Source organism: Paramormyrops kingsleyae, chromosome 7 (assembly GCF_048594095.1).
Source record: "Paramormyrops kingsleyae isolate MSU_618 chromosome 7, PKINGS_0.4, whole genome shotgun sequence".
In the NCBI taxonomy this organism is placed as follows: Eukaryota; Metazoa; Chordata; class Actinopteri; order Osteoglossiformes; family Mormyridae; genus Paramormyrops; species Paramormyrops kingsleyae.
In genome coordinates this window covers 2,016,612-2,041,395 of record NC_132803.1, presented here as the reverse complement: position 1 = coordinate 2,041,395, position 24,784 = coordinate 2,016,612, and the positions used below count along the sequence as shown (strand labels likewise).

At 43.7% G+C, this 24,784-nt stretch overlaps 3 long non-coding RNA genes across 3 annotated transcripts; all 3 read left to right on the top strand.

The window, feature by feature from the left end:
- Positions 1-525: 525 nt before the first annotated feature.
- On the top strand, positions 526-4,844 carry LOC140592008 (uncharacterized). The gene is made up of 4 exons (XR_011992226.1): positions 526-583; positions 1,694-2,046; positions 3,844-3,867; positions 4,306-4,844. It is a non-coding gene; the product is annotated as an uncharacterized lncRNA (long non-coding RNA).
- A 2,379-nt stretch (positions 4,845-7,223) lies between these two features.
- LOC140592009 (uncharacterized) lies at positions 7,224-12,305 on the top strand. The gene is made up of 5 exons (XR_011992227.1): positions 7,224-7,728; positions 8,952-8,975; positions 11,321-11,344; positions 11,771-11,794; positions 12,292-12,305. It is a non-coding gene; the product is annotated as an uncharacterized lncRNA (long non-coding RNA).
- Positions 12,306-13,748: 1,443 nt separating this feature from the next.
- LOC111851490 (uncharacterized) lies at positions 13,749-17,473 on the top strand. Its single transcript, XR_002840024.2, has 6 exons — positions 13,749-13,773; positions 14,575-14,601; positions 14,706-14,732; positions 14,986-15,106; positions 16,808-16,855; positions 17,057-17,473. It is a non-coding gene; the product is annotated as an uncharacterized lncRNA (long non-coding RNA).
- Positions 17,474-24,784: the final 7,311 nt, after the last annotated feature.

Genomic DNA, 24,784 nt, shown 5'->3' with positions numbered 1-24,784 from the left:
CAAGCTCACATCATCTCACTGGTTTCTTAAATACGACATTGAGTTCACTGTATTCAAATGGCCTCCACAGTCACCAGATCTCAATCCAGCAGAGCACTTTTGGGTTGTGGTGGAACCGGAGATTTATATCATGAAACCTGGTTAATTAAAGGTTAAATAAAATAAATGAAGGTGCAGTGTACAAACCCATAGCAACTGTATGATGCTATTATGTCATGATGGACCAAAGTCTCTGAGGAATGTTTCAAGCACCTTGTTGTATCTATGTCACAAGGAATTAAGGCAAAAGGGGGTCCAACCCAGTACTAGCAAGGTGTACCTAATAAAGTGGCCAGTGTATAGTGATGAGGTTTACAACAAGGAACACCAAACAGCTGCATATCCAGTGCCCTGAATACACACCACACAGCACACCCATCTGTCTCCAACCTCTAATCCCATACTTATCAGCAGTGATCCTGTAGCCTATCCCAAACAGCACTGCACCATGGGCCCAGGACAAGCCTCTGCAATGGTGACGTCACCCCCCCCCCCCCCCCCTCCTTGGAGGAAAAGTCCATCCTGAGAAGGAGGTGTGCTCCAGGTGAGTGCTACGTATATCAGCGAGGTGATTAGAGAATCCCTGAGGTCTGTTTGATTATTTATCCCCAAAACATATAAGTTTAAAAAACGTGTGACATAGAGTCTGTGATGCAGAAACAGAAATAAGGTTCCTGGGTACTGGGTGACAGAAGTGAGAACGGCTGCGTAATGGTGAGGCTGCCGATTCTAGGAAAACTGCGTGATTCTTCTTCCGTGTTCTTCCGTTTTGGAACTAAAACAACAGAGGGAATGGCATCTCCTTTGTCACCTCTTCTGCCATCTTCCCTGCAATCTCCTCTGCCGTTTCCCCTGCCATCTCCTCTGTCATCTTCACTGTCATCTTCCCTGCATTCTCCTCTGCCATCTTCACTGTCATTTTCCCCTTGCCATCTCACCCTCATCTCCCCTGCCATCTCCTCTGCCATCTCCCCTGCTCTCTTTCCTCTGCTATCCCCTCTGTCATCCAACATGTTTGGAAAAGATTCAGCAAATCACCACTTACAGTACTTTGCAAGCCATTCCTGTAATGTGTCACATAATTGCACTTATTGTATTTTCATGAGGATCTACAATTGCCATCACTACCTTATTCGCCTAGCAAGAATTCTGAGCTTATTGAATATTCATAACATGCTCATTACTTATTACTGAGAGTCTCATTTTCATTGGAATCCCAGGATGCTGGGGGTTGTGCTTATATATGCAGAGAGAATCTCAGTGACACTTAGAGTTTCAGCTCAGTGACGCCATCATGTCTGAAGTTGAAATTTGGGAATATCAGCGCTGGACCGTGTTTAGGAACATCTATGAAAACAGCTGATAGTGCCTGATGTAGACACTATGAAGCAAACCTTGACAGGCAGATTATAGAGACCTTCTCCAGGCAAAATGCAGACACTGACTCACCTTGGCTTGTGTAGATTTTAAAGCAGGAAGGCAAATTTATTTAAAACATTAAGACTAATGAAAGCATCAGGTGAATATCTTTCATTCCTTGTAACATAAGAAGTAGTTATTATTTTTACTAGAATAAAATTAAAGAATAACCAGCTTTTTTGTCACGCTGTCTTGTTACAAAAACATGTTTTTGTTTTTTGTTTTTTTTAAACAGTGAAACACATGAACTGGGGGGATAGTTGATGCTGGCCTACAGAGGAACATCATATCTTGTGTTCTCCACACTCAATATAACAGGCCAGAACAGTTCCGAGGAGTGTTACGTTCCATAACATTATGCCGGAACTTTGGCACGCCCTCAGTCACCTCCTCTCCTTACGGTCTGCATATAGGAAGTACAATTTGTACGGCACTGACACAGGAACCAGCAGACGCTGTGACCACAGCCTTCGTATAAAAGCTCCCCAGTACAGGTGTAACCAGCCGTAATCCTGAGGCGAGACGCCAGCATGCTGAGAGTGGCTGCCATCCTCCTCGTCCTCCCTGCCCTCGGCGCGGACTTCAGTGGTACAGTATACAGCTCTCCCTTCTTTTCATGAGGGTGTGTGGGTGTGTGGGTGTGTGTGTGTAGGTCAGATATACATTACAGTGTGGGGACCAAAAGTCCCCACAATGTGATAAAAACCTGTTATTTTGACTTTGTGGGGACCATTTTTTTTGGTTCCAACAACAGGAAATGTGTGTGTGTGTGTGTGCGTGTGTCTGCACTTTGTAATTAAGACAGCATATATAATAATATTAATGCTAAATGTGAATATTTTCTGTTCTTTAATTATATTTTTAGACTATATTAATCAAACTGTCATTTTTAAATCTTACTGCCATAAGATGTTAATTTGAAATCAGAACTAAATTAGAAGATAAAAGTGTCAGACATTGGCCAATCAGTTGCTCTTTCCTGTTGCTGTCAGAGCCGCTGTCGAGCTGGACCCTGCGTTGGTGTGTAGCTCTCACAGCCAGTGTCTCTCTGTCTGAGCTCAAGAGCAAAATGCACTTCCTTTTGAATAGATACCTATTTATCAACTCTAATTGAAGCAGAGTGGTTTAAAAGATCTCTGTGTGTGGGTGATGGAGGCTCTGTGGAGTGACCACCACGGCAGATGAGTTTATCAGAACATCGGCCGTGGCTCTGATTCCTGCTCCAACTAAAAAGCCAGTATCAGTAACATCTAAGCTGTGTCTGACTCTCCGGGGGAGAGCGCTGTGTCTGACTCTCCGGGGGAGAGCGCTGTGTCTGACTCTCCGGGGGAGAGCGCTGTGTCTGACTCTCCGGGGGAGAGCGCTGTGCTCATGTGCACAAGGTCACCCATTCAGGTCCCGCAGTTGGCAGAGTGACATCACGGTTTGAGCCTTCAAGCAAAGGCCCTTAACTGCTCTCGGAACTGGCTGACCCTCCTTTTTATTCCTCACTTATATGTCACTTCAGACATAAGCATCTGGTGTAAGATCTGTATTGTGGGAAATTTCGTAAACATTCATGAATAGATTTACTGTTTTAGTGGCTTTATGTTTTGTCTGGAAATAACCTCCAATGGGTCTTCCTCACATTCCTGCATGGCTTCCCTCCTCACTGGGTCTCCCCACATCCCCACATGGCTTCCCTCCTCACTGGGTCTCCCCTCGTCCCCACATGGCTTCCCTCCTCACTGGGTCTCCCCTCGTCCCCGCATGGCTTCCCTCCTCACTGGGTCTCCCCTCATCCCCGCATGGCTTCCCTCCTCACTGGGTCTCCCCTCGTCCCCGCATGGCTTCCCTCCTCACTGGGTCTCCCCTCATCCCCGCATGGCTTCCCTCCTCACTGGGTCTCCCCTCATCCCCGCATGGCTTCCCTCCTCACTGGGTCTCCCCTCATCCCCGCATGGCTTCCCTCCTCACTGGGTCTCCCCTCATCCCCGCATGGCTTCCCTCCTCACTGGGTCTCCCCTCATCCCCGCATGGCTTCCCTCCTCACTGGGTCTCCCCTCATCCCCGCATGGCTTCCCTCCTCACTGGGTCTCCCCATGTCCCTGCATGGCTTTGCTCAGTAAAGGGATACCACTGAGTGCGAATGAAATGGTACTTTCAAATGAAAGAACATCCAAGGCTATGGCCATGGTGACCTTGATAATCTTGGTAAATTTGATAGACGCTTAAACTCTATAGTGAAACATATTAGTTTAACTACCTTTTTAAAAAATGTATTTTGGGATTCTCAGACAAACACCTCAACAAGTTTCTGCTTGCTGTTAACAAATAACTGTCTTTTTTTCCAAACTCTCTTCTGCATCTCTTAGTTAATAATGTTTTGCTTCTGATTAATTCTAGATCATTCTCAAGAGTCTCAAGCTGGTGAGTATAACTGGGCTAAAATTCTGAGTGACTCAAGGTTCAAGTTTATTGTCCTATGCACACAATACAATGAAATGCTCACAAATTAAGATAGAGCAAGGAACAGCACACTGAGTTGCAGTTCTATCTGCTAATCCATCTCACCTCTGATCCATCGTGCTGCTAATTCTTCTCACTGTTTATCTATGTATTCCGTTTATGTAGATAGGCAATGGCTCAGGGGGTGGGAAGACCATGGTTCTGGGTTCGATTTTTGTCACTGTCTCTGTGCATGGGTGGAGTCTGAATGGATGGATGGATGGATGGATGGATAGATGATTTGTGAGGCAGAGAAAGTCCTCAACAGGTTGCATCTTGCTCTTAACAGTAAATTGCATGTTTTTCAAACTCTCTTCTGCATCTTTGACTTAATGATGTTTTGCTTTTGACTTATTCTAGATCATTCTTGGGATTCTCAAACTGGTGAGTTTAACTGGGCTAAAATTCTGAGTGATTCAAGGTTCAAGTTTATTATCATATGCACAAAATACAATTAAATACTCACAAATTAACACAGAGCAAGGAACAGCACACAACAATATCAGGCAATTATAATGAGAACAGTGAAGTACTTGCTTCTCCTCTGAGTTGAGTTGAGGTTCTGTTTACTAATCCCTCTCACCTCTTATCCATCACACTGCTAACTCTTCTCACTGTTTATCTATTTATTCTGTTTATTTAGATAGGTTGCCCCCAGGCAATGGCTCAGGGGGTGAGAACACAATGGTTGTGGGTTCGATTACTGCCCCTGTCTATGTGCATGGGAGGAGTCTGAATGGATGGATGGGTGGATGGATGGCTTGTGAAGTAGAGAAACATTTCAACAGGTTTTCGTCTTGCTCTGAACAGAAAATTGTCTGTTTTTCAAACTCTCTTCTGCATCTCTGAGCTAATGATGTTTTGCTTCTGATTTATTCTAGATCTATCTTGGGACTCTCAAGCTGGTGAGTTTAACCAAACTAAAATTCTGAGCGACTCAAGGTTCAAGTTCATTGTCATACGTACACAATACAATGGAATGCTCAAAAAATAAGGAAGAGCAAAGAATAGCATGCAACAGCATCAGGCAATAATGATGAGAACACTGAAGCAGAAACTGAACAGGGAATGACACGGAATGGTGTCCCGAGGCAGAGGAGGAAGGCAGACAGTAACACAGAATGGTGTCCCGAGCCAGAGGAGGAAGGCAGACAGTAACACAGAATGGTGTCCCGAGCCAGAGGAGGAAGGCAGACAGTACACAGAATGGTGTCCCGAGGTAGAGGAGGAAGGCAGACAGTAACACAGAATGGTGTCCCGAGGCAGAGGAGGAAGGCAGACAGTAACACAGAAATGAGTCTCAAGGCAGAGGAGGAAGGCAGACAGTAACACAGAATGGTGTCCCGAGGCAGAGGAGGAAGGCAGACAGTAACACAGAATGGTGTCCCGAGGCAGAGGAGGAAGGTAGATAATAACAAAGAAAGCATTTTGCATACATGCTGATTCAGTACAGGGTCCTGTGAGCTACAGAGTTAGCTGCAAATCACACTGCTAATCCATCATGCTGCTAATCCTTTAAGCTGCTAATTTATCTGTCTATTCTATTAATTTACACTGGATGCCCCCGGGCAATGGTTCTGTGGGTCGGAAGACCATAATTGTGGGTTTCATTTCTTTCCCTGTCTATGTGCATGGGTGAAGTCTAAATGGATGGATGGATGGATGGATGATTTGTGAGGCAGAGAAAGACCTCAAGAGGTTATCCTCTTGCTCTTAACATAAAATTGCATGTTTTTCAAACTCTCTTCTGCATCTTTGACTTAATGATGTTTTGCTTTTGACTTATTCTAGATCATTCTTGGGATTCTCAAACTGGTGAGTTTAACAGTTTAACTGGGCTAAAATTCTGAGTGATTCAAGGTTCAAGTTTATTATCATATGCACAAAATACAATTAAATACTCACAAATTAACACAGAGCAAGGAAAAGCACACAACAATATCAGGCAATTATAATGAGAACAGTGAAGTACTTGCTTCTCCTCTGAGTTGAGTTGAGGTTCTGTTTACTAATCCCTCTCACCTCTTATCCATCACACTGCTAACTCTTCTCACTGTTTATCTATTTATTCTGTTTATTTAGATAGGTTGCCCCCAGGCAATGGCTCAGGGGGTGAGAACACAATGGTTGTGGGTTCGATTACTGCCCCTGTCTATGTGCATGGGAGGAGTCTGAATGGATGGATGGGTGGATGGATGGCTTGTGAAGTAGAGAAACATTTCAACAGGTTTTCGTCTTGCTCTGAACAGAAAATTGTCTGTTTTTCAAACTCTCTTCTGCATCTCTGAGCTAATGATGTTTTGCTTCTGATTTATTCTAGATCTATCTTGGGACTCTCAAGCTGGTGAGTTTAACCAAACTAAAATTCTGAGCGACTCAAGGTTCAAGTTCATTGTCATACGTACACAATACAATGGAATGCTCAAAAAATAAGGAAGAGCAAAGAATAGCATGCAACAGCATCAGGCAATAATGATGAGAACACTGAAGCAGAAACTGAACAGGGAATGACACGGAATGGTGTCCCGAGGCAGAGGAGGAAGGCAGACAGTAACACAGAATGGTGTCCCGAGCCAGAGGAGGAAGGCAGACAGTAACACAGAATGGTGTCCCGAGCCAGAGGAGGAAGGCAGACAGTACACAGAATGGTGTCCCGAGGTAGAGGAGGAAGGCAGACAGTAACACAGAATGGTGTCCCGAGGCAGAGGAGGAAGGCAGACAGTAACACAGAAATGAGTCTCAAGGCAGAGGAGGAAGGCAGACAGTAACACAGAATGGTGTCCCGAGGCAGAGGAGGAAGGCAGACAGTAACACAGAATGGTGTCCCGAGGCAGAGGAGGAAGGTAGATAATAACAAAGAAAGCATTTTGCATACATGCTGATTCAGTACAGGGTCCTGTGAGCTACAGAGTTAGCTGCAAATCACACTGCTAATCCATCATGCTGCTAATCCTTTAAGCTGCTAATTTATCTGTCTATTCTATTAATTTACACTGGATGCCCCCGGGCAATGGTTCTGTGGGTCGGAAGACCATAATTGTGGGTTTCATTTCTTTCCCTGTCTATGTGCATGGGTGAAGTCTAAATGGATGGATGGATGGATGGATGATTTGTGAGGCAGAGAAAGACCTCAAGAGGTTATCCTCTTGCTCTTAACATAAAATTGCATGTTTTTCAAACTCTCTTCTGCATCTTTGACTTAATGATGTTTTGCTTTTGACTTATTCTAGATCATTCTTGGGATTCTCAAACTGGTGAGTTTAACAGTTTAACTGGGCTAAAATTCTGAGTGATTCAAGGTTCAAGTTTATTATCATATGCACAAAATACAATTAAATACTCACAAATTAACACAGAGCAAGGAACAGCACACAACAATATCAGGCAATTATAATGAGAACAGTGAAGTACTTGCTTCTCCTCTGAGTTGAGTTGAGGTTCTGTTTACTAATCCCTCTCACCTCTTATCCATCACACTGCTAACTCTTCTCACTGTTTATCTATTTATTCTGTTTATTTAGATAGGTTGCCCCCAGGCAATGGTTCAGGGGGTGAGAACACAATGGTTGTGGGTTCGATTACTGCCCCTGTCTATGTGCATGGGAGGAGTCTGAATGGATGGATGGGTGGATGGATGGCTGGTGAAGTAGAGAAACATTTCAACAGGTTTTCGTCTTGCTCTGAACAGAAAATTGTCTGTTTTTCAAACTCTCTTCTGCATCTCTGAGCTAATGATGTTTTGCTTCTGATTTATTCTAGATCTATCTTGGGACTCTCAAGCTGGTGAGTTTAACCAAACTAAAATTCTGAGCGACTCAAGGTTCAAGTTCATTGTCATACGTACACAATACAATGGAATGCTCAAAAAATAAGGAAGAGCAAAGAATAGCATGCAACAGCATCAGGCAATAATGATAAGAACACTGAAGCAGAAACTGAACAGGGAATGACACGGAATGGTGTCCCGAGGCAGAGGAGGAAGGCAGACAGTAACACAGAATGGTGTCCCGAGCCAGAGGAGGAAGGCAGACAGTAACACAGAATGGTGTCCCGAGCCAGAGGAGGAAGGCAGACAGTAACACAGAATGGTGTCCCGAGGCAGAGGAGGAAGGCAGAGAGTAACACAGAATGGTGTCCCGAAGCAGAGGAGGAAGGCAGACAGTAACACAGAATGGTGTCTCGAGGCAGAGGAGGAAGGCAGACAGTAACACAGAATGGTGTCCCGAGGCTGAGGAGGAAGGCAGACAGTAACACAGAATGGTGTCCCGAGGCTGAGGAGGAAGGCAGACAGTAACACAGAATGTTGTCCCGAGGCTGAGGAGGAAGGCAGACAGTAACACAGAATGATGTCCCGAGGCTGAGGAGGAAGGCAGACAGTAACACAGAATGGTGTCCCGAGGCAGAGGAGGAAGGCAGACAGTAACACAGAATGGTGTCCCGAGGCAGAGGAGGAAGGCAGACAGTAACACAGAATGGTGTCCCGAGGCTGAGGAGGAAGGCAGACAGTAACACAGAATGGTGTCTCGAGGCAGAGGAGGAAGGCAGACAGTAACACAGAATGGTGTCCCGAGGCAGAGGAGGAAGGCAGACAGTAACACAGAATGGTGTCCCAAGGCTGAGGAGGAAGGTAGATAATAACAAAGAAAGCATTTTGCATACATGCTGATTCAGTACAGGGTCCTGTGAGCTACAGAGCTAGCTGCAAATCACACTGCTAATCCATCATGCTGCTAATCCTTTAAGCTGCTAATTTATCTGTCTATTCTATTAATTTACACTGGATGCCCCCGGGAAATGGTTCTGTGGGTCAGAAGACCATAATTGTGGGTTTCATTTCTTTCCCTGTCTATGTGCATGGGTGAAGTCTAAATGGATGGATGGATGATTTGTGAGGCAGAGAAAGACCTCAAGAGGTTATCATCTTGCTCTTAACATAAAATTGCATGTTTTTCAAACTCTCTTCTGCATCTTTGACTTAATGATGTTTTGCTTTTGACTTATTCTAGATCATTCTTGGGATTCTCAAACTGGTGAGTTTAACTTGGCTAAAATTATGAGTGATTCAAGGTTCAACTTTATTTTCATATGCACAAAATACAATGAAATGCTCACAAATTAAGAAAGAGCAAAGAATAGCATGCAACACCATCAGGCAATAATGATGAGAACACTGAAGCAGAAACTGAACTGTAAATCACACGGAATGGTGTCCCTAGGCAGAGGCGGAAGGCAGACAGTAACACAGAATGGTGTCCCGAGGGTGAAAAGGAAGGCAGACAGTAACACAGAATGGTGTCCCGAGGCAGAGGAGGAAGGCAGACAGTAACACAGAATGATGTCTCGAGGCAGAGGAGAAAGGCAGACATTAACACAGAATGGTGTCCCGAGGCTGAGGAGGAAGGCAGACAGTAACACAGAATGGTGTCCCGAAGCAGAGGAGGAAGGCAGACAGTAACACAGAATAGTGTCCCGAGGCAGAGGATGAAGGCAGACAGTAACACAGAATGGTGTCCCGAGGCAGAGGAGGAAGGCAGACGGTAACACAGAATGGTGTCCCGAGGCAGAGGAGGAAGGCAGACGGTAACACGGAATGGTGTCCCGAGGCAGAGGAGAAAGGTAGACAGTAACACAGAATGGTGTCCCAAGGCAGAGGAGAAAGGCAGACAGTAACACAGAATGGTCTCCCGAGGCAGAGGAGGAAGGCAGACAGTAACACTGAATGGTGTCCCGAGGCAGAGGAGGAAGGCAGACAGTAACACAGAATGGTGTCCCGAGGCAGAGGAGGAAGGCAGACAGTAACACAGAATGGTGTCCCGAGGCAGAGGAGGAAGGCAGACAGTAACACAGAATGGTGTCCCGAGGCAGAGGAGGAAGGTAGGTAATAACAAAGAAAGCATTTTGCATACATGCTGATTCAGTACAGGGTCCTGTGAGCTACTGAGCTAGCTGCAAATCACACTGCTAATCCATCATGCTGCTAATCCTTTAAGCTGCTAATTTATCTGTCTATTCTATTAATTTACACTGGATGCCCCCGGGGAATGGTTCTGTGGGTCGGAAGACCATAATTGTGGGTTTCATTTCTTTCCCTGTCTATGTGCATGGGTGAAGTCTAAATGGATGGATGGATGATTTGTGAGGCAGAGAAAGACCTCAAGAGGTTATCATCTTGCTCTTAACATAAAATTGCATGTTTTTCAAACTCTCTTCTGCATCTTTGACTTAATGATGTTTTGCTTTTGACTTATTCTAGATCATTCTTGGGATTCTCAAACTGGTGAGTTTAACTTGGCTAAAATTATGAGTGATTCAAGGTTCAAGTTTATTTTCATATGCACAAAATACAATGAAATGCTCACAAATTAAGAAAGAGCAAAGAATAGCATGCAACACCATCAGGCAATAATGATGAGAACACTGAAGCAGAAACTGAACTGTAAATCACACGGAATGGTGTCCCTAGGCAGAGGCGGAAGGCAGACAGTAACACAGAATGGTGTCCCGAGGGTGAAAAGGAAGGCAGACAGTAACACAGAATGGTGTCCCGAGGCAGAGGAGGAAGGCAGACAGTAACACAGAATGGTGTCTCGAGGCAGAGGAGAAAGGCAGACATTAACACAGAATGGTGTCCCGAGGCTGAGGAGGAAGGCAGACAGTAACACAGAATGGTGTCCCGAAGCAGAGGAGGAAGGCAGACAGTAACACAGAATAGTGTCCCGAGGCAGAGGATGAAGGCAGACAGTAACACAGAATGGTGTCCCGAGGCAGAGGAGGAAGGCAGACGGTAACACAGAATGGTGTCCCAAGGCAGAGGAGAAAGGCAGACAGTAACACAGAATGGTCTCCCGAGGCAGAGGAGGAAGGCAGACAGTAACACAGAATGGTGTCCCGAGGCAGAGGAGGAAGGCAGACAGTAACACAGAATGGTGTCCCGAGGCAGAGGAGGAAGGCAGACAGTAACACAGAATGGTGTCCCGAGGCAGAGGAGGAAGGTAGATAATAACAAAGAATGCATTTTGCATACATGCTGATTCAGTACAGGGTCCTGTGAGCTACAGAGTTAGCTGCAAATCACACTGCTAATCCATCATGCTGCTAATCCTTTAAGATGCTAATTTATCTGTCTATTCTATTAATTTACACTGGATGCCCCCGGGCAATGGTTCTGTGGGTCGGAAGACCATAATTGTGGGTTTCATTTCTTTCCCTGTCTATGTGCATGGGTGAAGTCTAAATGGATGGATGGATGGATGATTTGTGAGGCAGAGAAAGACCTCAAGAGGTTATCATCTTGCTCTTAACATAAAATTGCATGTTTTTCAAACTCTCTTCTGCATCTTTGACTTAATGATGTTTTGCTTTTGACTTATTCTAGATCATTCTTGGGATTCTCAAACTGGTGAGTTTAACTGGGCTAAAATTCTGAGTGATTCAAGGTTCAAGTTTATTGTCCTATGCACACAATACAATGAAATGCTCACAAATTAAGATAGAGCAAGGAACAGCACACTGAGTTGCAGTTCTATCTGCTAATCCATCTCACCTCTGATCCATCGTGCTGCTAATTCTTCTCACTGTTTATCTATGTATTCTGTTTATGTAGATAGGCAATGGCTCAGGGGGTGGGAAGACCATGGTTCTGGGTTCGATTTTTGTCACTGTCTCTGTGCATGGGTGGAGTCTGAATGGATGGATGGATGGATGATTTGTGAGGCAGAGAAAGTCCTCAACAGGTTGCATCTTGCTCTTAACAGAAAATTGCATGTTTTTCAAACTCTCTTCTGCATCTTTGACTTAATGATGTTTTGCTTTTGACTTATTCTAGATCATTCTTGGGATTCTCAAACTGGTGAGTTTAACTGGGCTAAAATTCTGAGTGATTCAAGGTTCAAGTTTATTATCATATGCACAAAATACAATTAAATACTCACAAATTAACACAGAGCAAGGAAAAGCACACAACAATATCAGGCAATTATAATGAGAACAGTGAAGTACTTGCTTCTCCTCTGAGTTGAGTTGAGGTTCTGTTTACTAATCCCTCTCACCTCTTATCCATCACACTGCTAACTCTTCTCACTGTTTATCTATTTATTCTGTTTATTTAGATAGGTTGCCCCCAGGCAATGGTTCAGGGGGTGAGAACACAATGGTTGTGGGTTCGATTACTGCCCCTGTCTATGTGCATGGGAGGAGTCTGAATGGATGGATGGGTGGATGGATGGCTGGTGAAGTAGAGAAACATTTCAACAGGTTTTCGTCTTGCTCTGAACAGAAAATTGTCTGTTTTTCAAACTCTCTTCTGCATCTCTGAGCTAATGATGTTTTGCTTCTGATTTATTCTAGATCTATCTTGGGACTCTCAAGCTGGTGAGTTTAACCAAACTAAAATTCTGAGCGACTCAAGGTTCAAGTTCATTGTCATACGTACACAATACAATGGAATGCTCAAAAAATAAGGAAGAGCAAAGAATAGCATGCAACAGCATCAGGCAATAATGATGAGAACACTGAAGCAGAAACTGAACAGGGAATGACACGGAATGGTGTCCCGAGGCAGAGGAGGAAGGCAGACAGTAACACAGAATGGTGTCCCGAGCCAGAGGAGGAAGGCAGACAGTAACACAGAATGGTGTCCCGAGGCAGAGGAGGAAGGCAGACAGTAACACAGAATGGTGTCCCGAGGCAGAGGAGGAAGGCAGACAGTAACACAGAATGGTGACCAGAGGCAGAGAAGGAAGGCAGACAGTAACACAGAAAGGAGTCTCAAGGCAGAGGAGGAAGGCAGACAGTAACACAGAAAGCATTCTGCATAAATGCTGATTCAGTACAGGGTTTTGTCACTTGTCCTGTGAGCTACAGTGCTAGCTGCTAATCACACTACTAATCCAGCACAGTGCTAATCCATCCTGCTGGTAATCCATTATGCAGCTAATGCAGTGTCTCAGTGGCTGGGAGGACCATGATTGTGGGTTCGATTTCTGCCACTGTGTTTGTGCATGGGTGGAATCTGAATGGATAGATGTATGGATGGATAGATGGGTGGGTGGATGGATGGATGCATGACTTGTGAGGTAGAGAAAGACCTCAACCAGTTGCATCTTGCTCGTAACAGAAAATTGTCTGCTTTTCAAGCTCTCTTCTGCATAACTGAGTAAATCATGTTTTGCTTCTGATTTATTCTAGATCTATCTTGGGACTCTCAAGCTGGTGAGTTTAACCAAACTAAAATTCTGAGCGACTCAAGGTTCAAGTTAATTGTCATATGTACACAATACAATGGAATGCTCAAAAATTAAGGAAGAACAGAGAATAGCATGCAACAGCATCAGGCAATAATAATAAGAACAGTGAAGCAGAAACTAAACAGTAAATCACACAGAATGTTGTCCTGAGGCTGAGGAGGAAGGCAGGCAGTAACACAGAAGAGAATTTTACGTAAATTATGATTCAGTGTAGAGTTTTGTCATTTGTCCTGTGAGCTACAGTGCTATCTGCTAATCACGCTGCTAATCCAGCACACTGCTAATTCCCCTCACTGTTTATCTGTCTATTCTGTTTATTTAGATGTGTTGCCCTCAGGCAATGGCTCAGGGGGTGGGAAGAACATGACTGTGGGTTCCTTTTGTGCCCCTGTCTCTGTGCATGGGAGGAGTCTGAATGGATGGATGGATGGATGGATGACTTGTGAGATAGAGAAATATCTCAAGAGGTTTCAGCTTGTAATTAACAGAAAGCTGTTTGTTTTTCAAACTCACTTCTGCATATCTGAGTTAATGATGTTTTGCTTCTGATTTATTCTAGACCTTTCTTGGGAGTCTCAAGCTGGTGAGTTTAACGAAGCTAAAATTCTGAGCGACTCAAGGTTCAAGTTCATTGTCATACGTACACAATATAATGGAATGCTCAAAAAATAAGGAAGAGCAAAGAATAGCATGCAACAGCATTAGGCAATAATGATGAGAACACTGAAGCAGAAACTGAACAGTAAATCACACAGAATGGTGTCCTGAGGCAGAGGAGGAAGGCAGACAGTAACACAGAATGGTGTCCCGAGGCAGAGGAGGAAGGCAGACAGTAACACAGAATGGTGTCCCGAGGCAGAGGAGAAAGGCAGACAGTAACACAGAATGGTGTCCCGAGGCAGAGGAGGAAGGCAGACAGTAACACAGAATGGTGTCCCGACGCAGAGGAGGAAGGTAGACAGTAACACAGAATGGTGTCCCGAGGCAGAGGAGAAAGGCAGACAGTAACACAGAATGGTGTCCCGAGGCAGAGGAGGAAGGCAGACAGTAACACAGAATGGTGTCCCGACGCAGAGGAGGAAGGCAGACAGTAACACAGAATGGTGTCCCGAGGCAGAGAAGAAAGGCAGAGAGTTACACAGAATGGCATCCTGATGCAGAAGAGGAAGGCAGATAGTGTCCCGAGGTAGAGGAGGAATGCAGACAGGAATATGGAATGGTGTTTTGAGGCTGCGGAGGAACATCGACGCAAGTTGTTCCGTATGAGCAGGTGCTCGGGATTTGCTCTGTTTCTGAACATGCATATTAGAGTGGACACTGTGGTTTACATCTTCACAAACAAAGGATTTGTGGGTTTTTTTCTGATGTGCATCTCCATTTACAGGCAGGCCAGTGGACAGTGACACCGTCTGTGAGTATATGACGGACTCTTGTGAAGAGCTGTGTCACCTTACACACGTATAAATCTGCTTTGAGGTTCCCACTTCACCTTATCTTTGTCTTTTTCTCTTTTAGACCCTCTCAGTAGGAATTCAGAAGACTGTGAGTTCATAACTGTTATGTAAACATCTGTGCAGAGTTTCTCCAATCATTAGAATGAATTCCTCACGAAATATTGTACCATCTGGTGGAGAAAACCACACACTCACAGCTCATCCTTTAATGTCCGTTTTGTACGCCTAAGCTGACTAAGTACATTCTATCAATTGATGCAGTTGTATTTTACAAAATCTGTCATATAGATGTTGCAGATAATCATTCTGGAATTTCTGTTTCACTCCTGACTGATCAACAGGCGTCGAGGATGACAACCACCAGCTTATCTTCACCATAGTCAAGGGTGGGGAGGAAACCAACGGTGGTTCTGGGGATGGTCCATAGTGCCACGTTACCGCTCCAGCTTCCCTACCTCTCAGGTGACGTACAGTCCCAGCTCAGGTGACACATAGTCCCATCAGGGAATCTCCACTCCAAAATCAAGTGGTAGCAATGCAAGTTCAGGTAAAAAAAAAAAAAAAAACAAACAAAAAAAAACTTCCAGTTCCACTCATAGTCTTTTACACCAAGACAGGCACCACAGAATGTACATCCATAAACATGGACATGAGCACTGCACTGCGGAAGCAGACTTATATGATATTATTGAAATGATTTCATGCGCTGTTTTGCACCTTATACAGCTATAAGGTACATGGCATTTCCTCTACCCACAGAATATACACCATATTGCCCAAAGTATTGGGACACTCCTCTTAGTCATTGAATTCAGGTGTTTCATTCTAAACCCATTACCACACGTGTATAAAATCTGGCACCCAGCCATACAATCAGGTTTACAAACAATTGTGAAACAATGGGTCTTTCTGAAGGGCTCAGTGGATTCATGCATGGCACTGTCATAGAACGTCACCTTTGCACTAAGTCAGTTTGTGAAATGTCTTACCTGCAAGATATTCCACGGTAAACTGTAAGTGGTATTATTGCAAAGTGGAGGTGTTTAGAAAAAACAGAAACTCATCAATGAAGTGGCAGATCCTGTAAAGTCGCCAACGTTCTGTTGACTCAGTAACTGCCAAACTTCCTCTGACATTAACCTCAGCACAAAAACAGCAGGAGCTTCATGGAATTGGTTTCCTTGGCCTAGCAGCAGAGGTGGCAATTTCAGATCCAAAAAGTAAAAATCCAGACCATGATTTACTTTCAACCAACCAGTTGAGCATACTCAATCGGTTGGTTGAAAGTAAATCATGGTCTGGATTTTTACTTTCTGGACCTGAAATTGCCACATCTGCCGAGCAGCTACATGCAAGCCTCACACCACCAAGCCTAATGCCAAGTGTCGGATGGAGTGGTAAAGCATGGACTCTGGAGCAGTGAAAATATGTTTTCTGCAGTGACAAATCAAGCTTCTCTGTCTGATGGACAAGTCAGGGTTTGGCATATTGCAGAAAAATATTGCCTGCCTGACTGCATTGTGGCAACCTTCAAGTTTGGTGGAGGACAGATAATTGTATGGGGTTCTTTTTGAGGCGTTCTCATGAAGGGAACTCTTGATGCTTCGGCATAGCAAGACATTTTCTACAATTCTATGCTTCCAACCTTGTGGGAACAGTTTGGGGACAGCCCTTTTGGGTTCCAGCATGACTGTACACCAGTGCTCGAAGCCAAGTCCATAAAGACATGGTTGGGTGCGTCTGGTGTGGAAGAACTTGACTGGCCCATACAAAGCCCTGACCTCAACCCTATCAAACACCTTCGGGATGAATTAGAACAGAGATTGCATGCCAGGTCAGTGCCTGACCTCACAAATGCTCTTCTGGATGAATGGGCAAAAATTCCCATGGACACACTCCAAAATCTTGTGGAAAGCCTCCCCAGAAGAGTGGTAGCTGTTATGGCTGTAAAGGGTAGATATACCATATTGGTCCCTATGGATTTAGAATGGAATGTCATAAAAGTTCCAGTAGGTGTAATGTCCAGGTATCCCAATACTTTTGTACATATAGCGTAACTGTACCTTGTTACTTATACCTACATATAACATATAAACCTTAAACTGCACCACTCTGACCCCCTTGATGTGTACATTATGTTTGCTACCTTGCCTTCCATTTCAGGGTGGGCTTATGTTGAACTCCATGACACCATGACTCAGCTGAACCCTGGTAAGGACTCATTCAGGTAGACTGTTGGATTGAGACTCATTGTACTTGTTTTGACCATCAAACCTCACTGGCTTACGGTTTATAGAGGTTTTTGCATCCGTTTTCATTTCTGTGCTGGATGTTGACTGCATAAGCCTTGGGGTGTCTTGTATTCTGTTGGATTTCTGACCTTTAACCCTTTCCTCTGTTTTTCACATGTAGGTGAAGATACCATCATGAAGAGTGTTTTTCACATGGAGTGTCACTCTGCTGGCCACAAAGTCATTTTTTAAAAAAAAAAATAAAAGTGCCATGTAAATGACATTTTATACACACACAGACTCCATTTTATAATAAAACATTTAAGCTGCTAATAATTCAATATTGGAATTAAAATGTAGAATTCATTTGAAAAGTTAGCAGATGTAGATGTAATTCTACCAAACCTACAACTTCTACAGGAAACCTGGTCTAGTAACGTTTTATAGATTTTCTGATTGTTTATGTGCGGTTTTTAAAGGTATGCTCTGTTACTCAGTGACCTATACTTGAATGAGTTGTTTACATTTCCCATTTCCATAACCTTTGATCACAAATGTCTCCTGGCTGCTTGTTTGATCATAACTGAATAAAGAGATATTAAAACAGGCACTGGATTCCACAATAGTTACGATAAACAGGCTCACTTCAATGACTTCCATGGAGGTTTGCTTTGCTCTGTGTATGGTCACACAAATCCCAGCTCTTTCCAGTTCAGGAAGCTGAAAACAGTCAGATGTGGTGTTCAAATACACTTTTATTCAACATTATTTCTTCATTCAGTGGCCAGTGCCGAGCTGTGTGTTCAGCGAAGCCTTTCTGCACACCACTGTTGCACTGAGCTGTGATTCTTGCACTTGTGGTCTTCCTGTTAGCTTTAATGAGCTGGCCTTTCTCCTCTGACCTCTGCTGTTTACAAGGTGCCTTTGCATCTGCCCAAGACTGGATGTTCATCACTCCATTCTCTATAAAGTTTGAGCATCACAGTGTGTAAAAGTCCCAGGAAACACCTAGAGGGTGGAGGAGGTAGAGGGGCATCGACCCATCACAGCAGGGGGGCCGACTTTTAATATTACTGCCCCCCCCAGCAAATTTTACTGACTGCCTCTTTTGACGACAGCCTACCACACAAAACTCACAGAAATTTGCATAGAACATTCCCTCCACAGGTTGGCAAATTCTACCCCCCCCCTGCAGTGAGATCACTCTTTCACCCTTTATTGGAATCACCATTTTTGGCACCAACAATCACATAACAATTTTTTAAAAATCGTAGCTTCCTAAAGTTTAGTCGGACAGCAAGTAAACCTTTTGAGCCTGTCTGCGTACTGTAGTTGTTTACCAGCACCAGTCTCTCGGGGCAACCATGTCCTGGCTCTTTGCTCCAGTTTGCAGAGTCACACCTCATGTAGAAACATCCGGAGCAGCAACGCCTTAATTTGAACAAGAGGGGAGTGTTTGTGTTCTGATGTTCTGAACACACCCTGGAATTGAGTATAAAAGTTCACCAGGAAGAAACACGAAATCAGCCACACGCTAATGTACATGTGAAAGACAGCGAAGACAGAGCAGGCTAAATATAAAGTAAGGAACAAAAGAAGGAGCACAGAGCAGGCTAAATATAAAGTAAGGAACAAAAGAAGGAGCACAGAGCAGGCTAAATATAAAGTAAGGAACAAAAGAAGGAGCACAGAGCAGGCTAAATATAAAGTAAGGAACAAAAGAAGGAGCACAGAGCAGGCTAAATATAAAGTAAGGAACAAAAGAAGGAGCACAGAGCAGGCTAAATATAAAGTAAGGAACAAAAGAAGGAGCACAGAGCAGGCTAAATATAAAGTAAGGAACAAAAGAAGGAGCACAGAGCAGGCTAAATATAAAGTAAGGAACAAAAGAAGGAGCACAGAGCAGGCTAAATGTAAAGTAAGGAACAAAAGAAGGAGCACAGAGCAGGCTAAATATAAAGTAAGGAACAAAAGAAGGAGCACAGAGCAGGCTAAATATAAAGTAAGGATCAAAAGAAGGAGCACAGAGCAGGCTAAATATAAAGTAAGGAACAAAAGAAGGAGCACAGAGCAGGCTAAATATAAAGTAAGGAACAAAAGAAGGAGCACAGAGCAGGCTAAATATAGAGTAAGGAACAAAAGAAGGAGCACAGAGCAGGCTAAATATAAAGTAAGGAACAAAAGAAGGAGCACAGAGCAGGCTAAATATAAAGTAAGGAACAAAAGAAGGAGCACAGAGCAGGCTAAATTTAAAGTAAGGAACAAAAGAAGGAGCACAGAGCAGGCTAAATTTAAAGTAAGGAACAAAAGAAGGAACACAGAGCAGGCTAAATATAAAGTAAGGAACAAAAGAAGGAACACAGAGCAGGCTAAATATAAAGTAAGGAACAAAAGAAGGAACACAGAGCAGGCTAAATATAAAGTAAGGAACAAAAGAAGGAGCACAGAGCAGGCTAAATATAAAGTAAGGATCAAAAGAAGGAGCACAGAGCAGGCTAAATATAAAGTAAGGAACAAAAGAAGGAGCACAGAGCAGGCTAAATATAAAGTAAGGAACAAAAGAAGGAGCACAGAGCAGGCTAAATATAAAGTAAGGAACAAAAGAAGGAGCACAGAGCAGGCTAAATGTAAAGTAAGGAACAAAAGAAGGAGCACAGAGCAGGCTAAATATAAAGTAAGGAACAAAAGAAGGAGCACAGAGCAGGCTAAATATAAAGTAAGGAACAAAAGAAGGAGCACAGAGCAGGCTAAATATAAAGTAAGGAACAAAAGAAGGAGCACAGAGCAGGCTAAATGTAAAGTAAGGAACAAAAGAAGGAGCACAGAGCAGGCTAAATATAAAGTAAGGAACAAAAGAAGGAGCACAGAGCAGGCTAAATATAAAGTAAGGAACAAAAGAAGGAGCACAGAGCAGGCTAAATTTAAAGTAAGGAACAAAAGAAGGAGCACAGAGCAGGCTAAATTTAAAGTAAGGAACAAAAGAAGGAACACAGAGCAGGCTAAATATAAAGTAAGGAACAAAAGAAGGAACACAGAGCAGGCTAAATATAAAGTAAGGAACAAAAGAAGGAGCACAGAGCAGGCTAAATATAAAGTAAGGAACAAAAGAAGGAGCACAGAGCAGGCTAAATATAAAGTAAGGAACAAAAGAAGGAGCACAGAGCAGGCTAAATATAAAGTAAGGAACAAAAGAAGGAGCACAGAGCAGGCTAAATATAAAGTAAGGAACAAAAGAAGGAGCACAGAGCAGGCTAAATGTAAAGTAAGGAACAAAAGAAGGAGCACAGAGCAGGCTAAATATAAAGTAAGGAACAAAAGAAGGAGCACAGAGCAGGCTAAATATAAAGTAAGGAACAAAAGAAGGAGCACAGAGCAGGCTAAATATAAAGTAAGGAACAAAAGAAGGAGCACAGAGCAGGCTAAATATAAAGTAAGGAACAAAAGAAGGAGCACAGAGCAGGCTAAATATAAATATATATAAATATCCATCCATTTTCCTACTGGGTTGTGGGGAGTCTATCCCAGAAGCCATGGGCACGAGGTGGAGAATAACCCAGGATGGGGGGCCAGCCCATCACAGAGCACACGCACACCTATGGGCAATTTTAGTAACCCCAATTAGCCTCAGCATCTCTTTGGACTGTGAGGGGGAAACCAGAGTACCTGGAGGAAGCCCTACGATGACATGGGGAGGACATGTAAACTCCACACACAGAACCCAGGTGGAGACTCAAACCCTAGTCCCAGAGGTGTGAGGCAACAGTGCTAACCACTGCACCACCATGACGCCCCAGAAGAAACACAGAGAAGGCTAAATATAAAGTAAGGAACAAAAGAAGGGCTAAATACACAGGGATGAACATAGAGCAGGCAAAATTCAAAGTAATAAACACAGGAAAGGCTAAATATACAGGAGTAAACAGAGGAATCCCTTCATGAATCACCACTTTACTACGGTGGAGGGGTAAGTGTATCCCAATGCTCCGGTAAGCTATGTCATTGGAGGCCATTACCCCTGTAATGCCAAGTTGTCCTAGATGAGGGGCCAGACTAAGGGTGATTCAAAAGACCCTTATTCACAACTTTTATGGACAGAATATCAAGGCGCAGACAAGGGGTGGAGGGTGTCTGGTTCGGTGACTTCAGGATCACATCTTTGCTTTTTGCAGATATTGTGGTCCTGTTGGTTTCATCGGGCTGGGACCTGCAGCATGCATTGGGGTGGTTTGCAACCAAGTGTGAAGCGGCTGGGATGAAGATCAGCACCCCCAAATCAGAGGTCATGGTTCTCATCTGAAAAAGGGTGGATTGCCCCCTCCATAACGGAGGGGGGACAGATAGGGACAATGTACCAATCTGCCATTGTAAAGAGAGAGCTGAGCCAAAAGGGGAAGCTGCCCATGAGCTCTGGGTAGTGACCAAAGGAATGATAACATGGATGCAAGCGGCAGATATGAGCTTCCTTCATATCTGGGATGAGCTCAAAGTAGAGCCATTGCTCCTCCTCATCAAAAGGAGCCAGCTGAGGTGGTTCAGGTATCAGTCTAGGATATCTTCTCGATGCCTCTCTGGTGAAATTCTCATTTGGTCTGGGAACTCCTTGGTATCTCATTGGAGAACCTGGAGGAGCTGGAGGAGGTGGCTGGGGAGAGGGAGGTCTGGATATCCCAGTTCTGACTGTTACCCCTGTGACCCAGACCCAGCTGAGTGGCAGAAAATAGTTGGATGGATGGATGGATAAACAAAGGAAAGGCTAACAATACAATGATTCCTTAAGGTTTATATTATTGTACATTGTGGGGACCATTTTTCAGGTCCCGACAAAGATCTTTTGTTTGGTTTGGTTGATTTTGTTTGCTTGCTTATGATTAAGGTTAGGGCTGGGCATAGGGGTTGTCATGTCGTGATTAGAGTTTTCCCCATAGGAATGAATGGAGAGTCCCCACAGAGACATAATTACAAACCTGTGTGTGTGTGTGTGTGTGTGTGTGTGTGTGTGTGTGTGTGCAGTTTGCAGATACCTGCATTCGCATTGCCTATGTATCGATGTATTACTGTATCACTGTGCAGTAGTGTGGTGTCCTTTATTACAGTAATATTCCTTGGAATATAGTACTGACAGGCCTGTCAGCCTGTGCTGTGAAACCCCTGCAGATGATTCAGAATGTAGACGCATTTCTGCTATTCAACCTGCCAAAAATGTCACACCCCTCCTCATGTCTCTCTACTGGCCATCTATACTGAAGGTGCTCACATCAAATTCAGATCTTTGTTCCTGGATCTCAGAGCTGTTGATGGAAGGGCAGCTACCCACTTTGGATCTTATCTGGACCCTCTATGCTCAGCAGGAAATTCCTTCACCACATGAAAACATTTTTCATGACCCTCATGACTTTCAAGAAACATCTTAAGACCCCTCTGGTCCAGGAACACCTCAGTTCTTCGCTGCTCTTCCATTGAAATGGTTGCACTTCTGGATTCTCTCTTCTTGTATTTCCTACTTCAGTTCAGTTCCTACTAGATTCTCTTAGTGTTATTTATATAAATGTCTTTTCACATCTTAGGTACCAAATAGTCTCTGTATAGCTCTTGCTCCCATAAATATCTTGCACTGTTTCCGAGTCACTCACTGGAAGCTCAGTCTCACAGCACTGGTACCTAACTGACATTTTCCTAAAGGGTGAGGATGTGGCACTGGTCCAGTCCGTGGCATTAAGCACGTTATGTAAGACCCATTAGACTATCAGCATCACATGACATTAACTGATAATTCTGCACCTGGGGAAACATCAGAGTCTATCAAACACTGTGTCATTGTGCTGTAGCTCTTTAAGTCCCACTTAAAACCAGACTCCATTGTTTCACCTGACAGGTCTGGCAGTCGGACAATATTGTCACCCTCTATTTTCTGGGTGGTACAAGCTATTATTTCCATAGGGGATGTGATGTCGTATTGGCTAATGGCTGCAGCTCAGGCCTGGGAAATGTTCCAAGCTGGTGACCCACCGTGTGATGTGGGTATGTCCGGGATACACCTACATGCTCCGCAGTTAGCAGGACCCAGCGGACGCTGTGGTCACGCCGTGCATATAAAAGCTCCCCGGTACAGATGCAGTCAGATGCGAGTTCTGAGGCAAGACGCCAGCATGCTGAAAGTGGCCGTGATCCTCCTCATCCTCGCTGCCCTCAGCGCGAGCTTCACCGGTACGTCAGCATTAGGAAAAAATGATCAGAGGTATCGCTGTTAGTATTCAGTAACACAGCTTTCAGAAAAGATAGATCTATTCATTTAAGGATTTTACGGGAGTATTTTTTTCACCTTAAAAGCAAAAAATTGTTAAATGATATCAACAATTTGTATTATATTATGTTGGACTATATTAGTTTTGTTTCATTACAGATTGTAAAACTAGCTGCTAAGAGGAGTACAGCATCTCCCAAAATCAGTGCTGGGGGAGCAGGCTGGTCAGTCAGCAATCTGCAGAGAGGCAGGATGTGGGGTGGGGGGCCTTACTGGCTCACCATTAGCACCATTAGGGTGGGGGTTTGAATCCTACCTCCTCTGCATATGTGAAGTTTCCATGATCTCCAGACACAGTATGGAAGGGATTCTAACCTCCAAACAAGGGGGGGGGGCTACTCGCTGTGCCACCCTTAACATATGATGATGCTTATGTTATTATTAACATCATTAACATTATCTTTATTCTGCTTTAGTCCCTCCCCAAGACGAACCACTTGGTGAGTAAGCCGTCATGCTGTCTTTTTATGTAGCCTATATGGTTTATATACCGCTCGTTTTATATTAAAGCACATTATAAACAGTACAGTTCACTTTAATTATATGCAGGCTAATCAGGAAACAGAGGTCTCCTTTTCCGCTACAGTTTGATCGCGGTTTCAATTAATGGATGTCAAAGTGCCATGTCTGCAATGACCACAAGAGGGAGCAGCAAAACACTGACACAAAGCCAATCTTTCTGCAGATCCTATTAGTCAACAAACAGACATGCTTAACACAAAACAGGGTCAGCACAAAGACTTAAAAAGAAGCTCTGCACACTTAAACTTTAATAACATGAACATGTTGAGCTGCAAAATGAACACAGTGACACTATTTTATCATTAACGTCCAGTGATTTTCATTTACTGCAGATGAGGCCTGGCAGGCCCCTGGTAAGTTGACCTCTAACATCTCTCTCCACCTGTTTTCCTCTGCATTTACACCTCTCCCAGGGTTTATATGAAGTAATTAAGGTAATGCCCTCTGTGGCTGGGCAGTGGCCAGCTGTGTTTTCCCCTTTCTATACCAGGGTAAATTGTATGATTACTGCATCAGAACATGGGAAGTGGGCCCACCATGGTGCTCATCTACAGGCAACTATGACCAGGATCATCAATGGCAGTACTGCTACAAAGAAGGTACTATACACATTATACTGTTACTACACAATATTGTGTTACTTCAGGTAATACACACAGCATTCTATTACAACGCAATACTGCATTAGCTCAGGTAGTACACACAGTATACTACTCCTATACTGTACTGCGTTAGTACTCAGGTAAAACACACATTATACTATTACTATACAATACTGCATTAGCTCAGATAATATACAGAATATACTACTCCTACACTTTACTGCGTTAGCTCAGGAACTACACACATTATACTAATAATACTGAAATAACTGTAATACACACAGTATTCTATTATTATAGTTTACTGGATTAGCTCAGATAAAACACACAGTATACTATTACTATACTATTCTGTGTAAGGAAACGTATTACACACAGAATTCAATTATTATACTGTACTGTGTTAGGTCAGGTAATATACACAGTATACTTTTACTATACTATACTGAGTTAGCTCAAGCAATACATCCTCCGGTACTGGTAA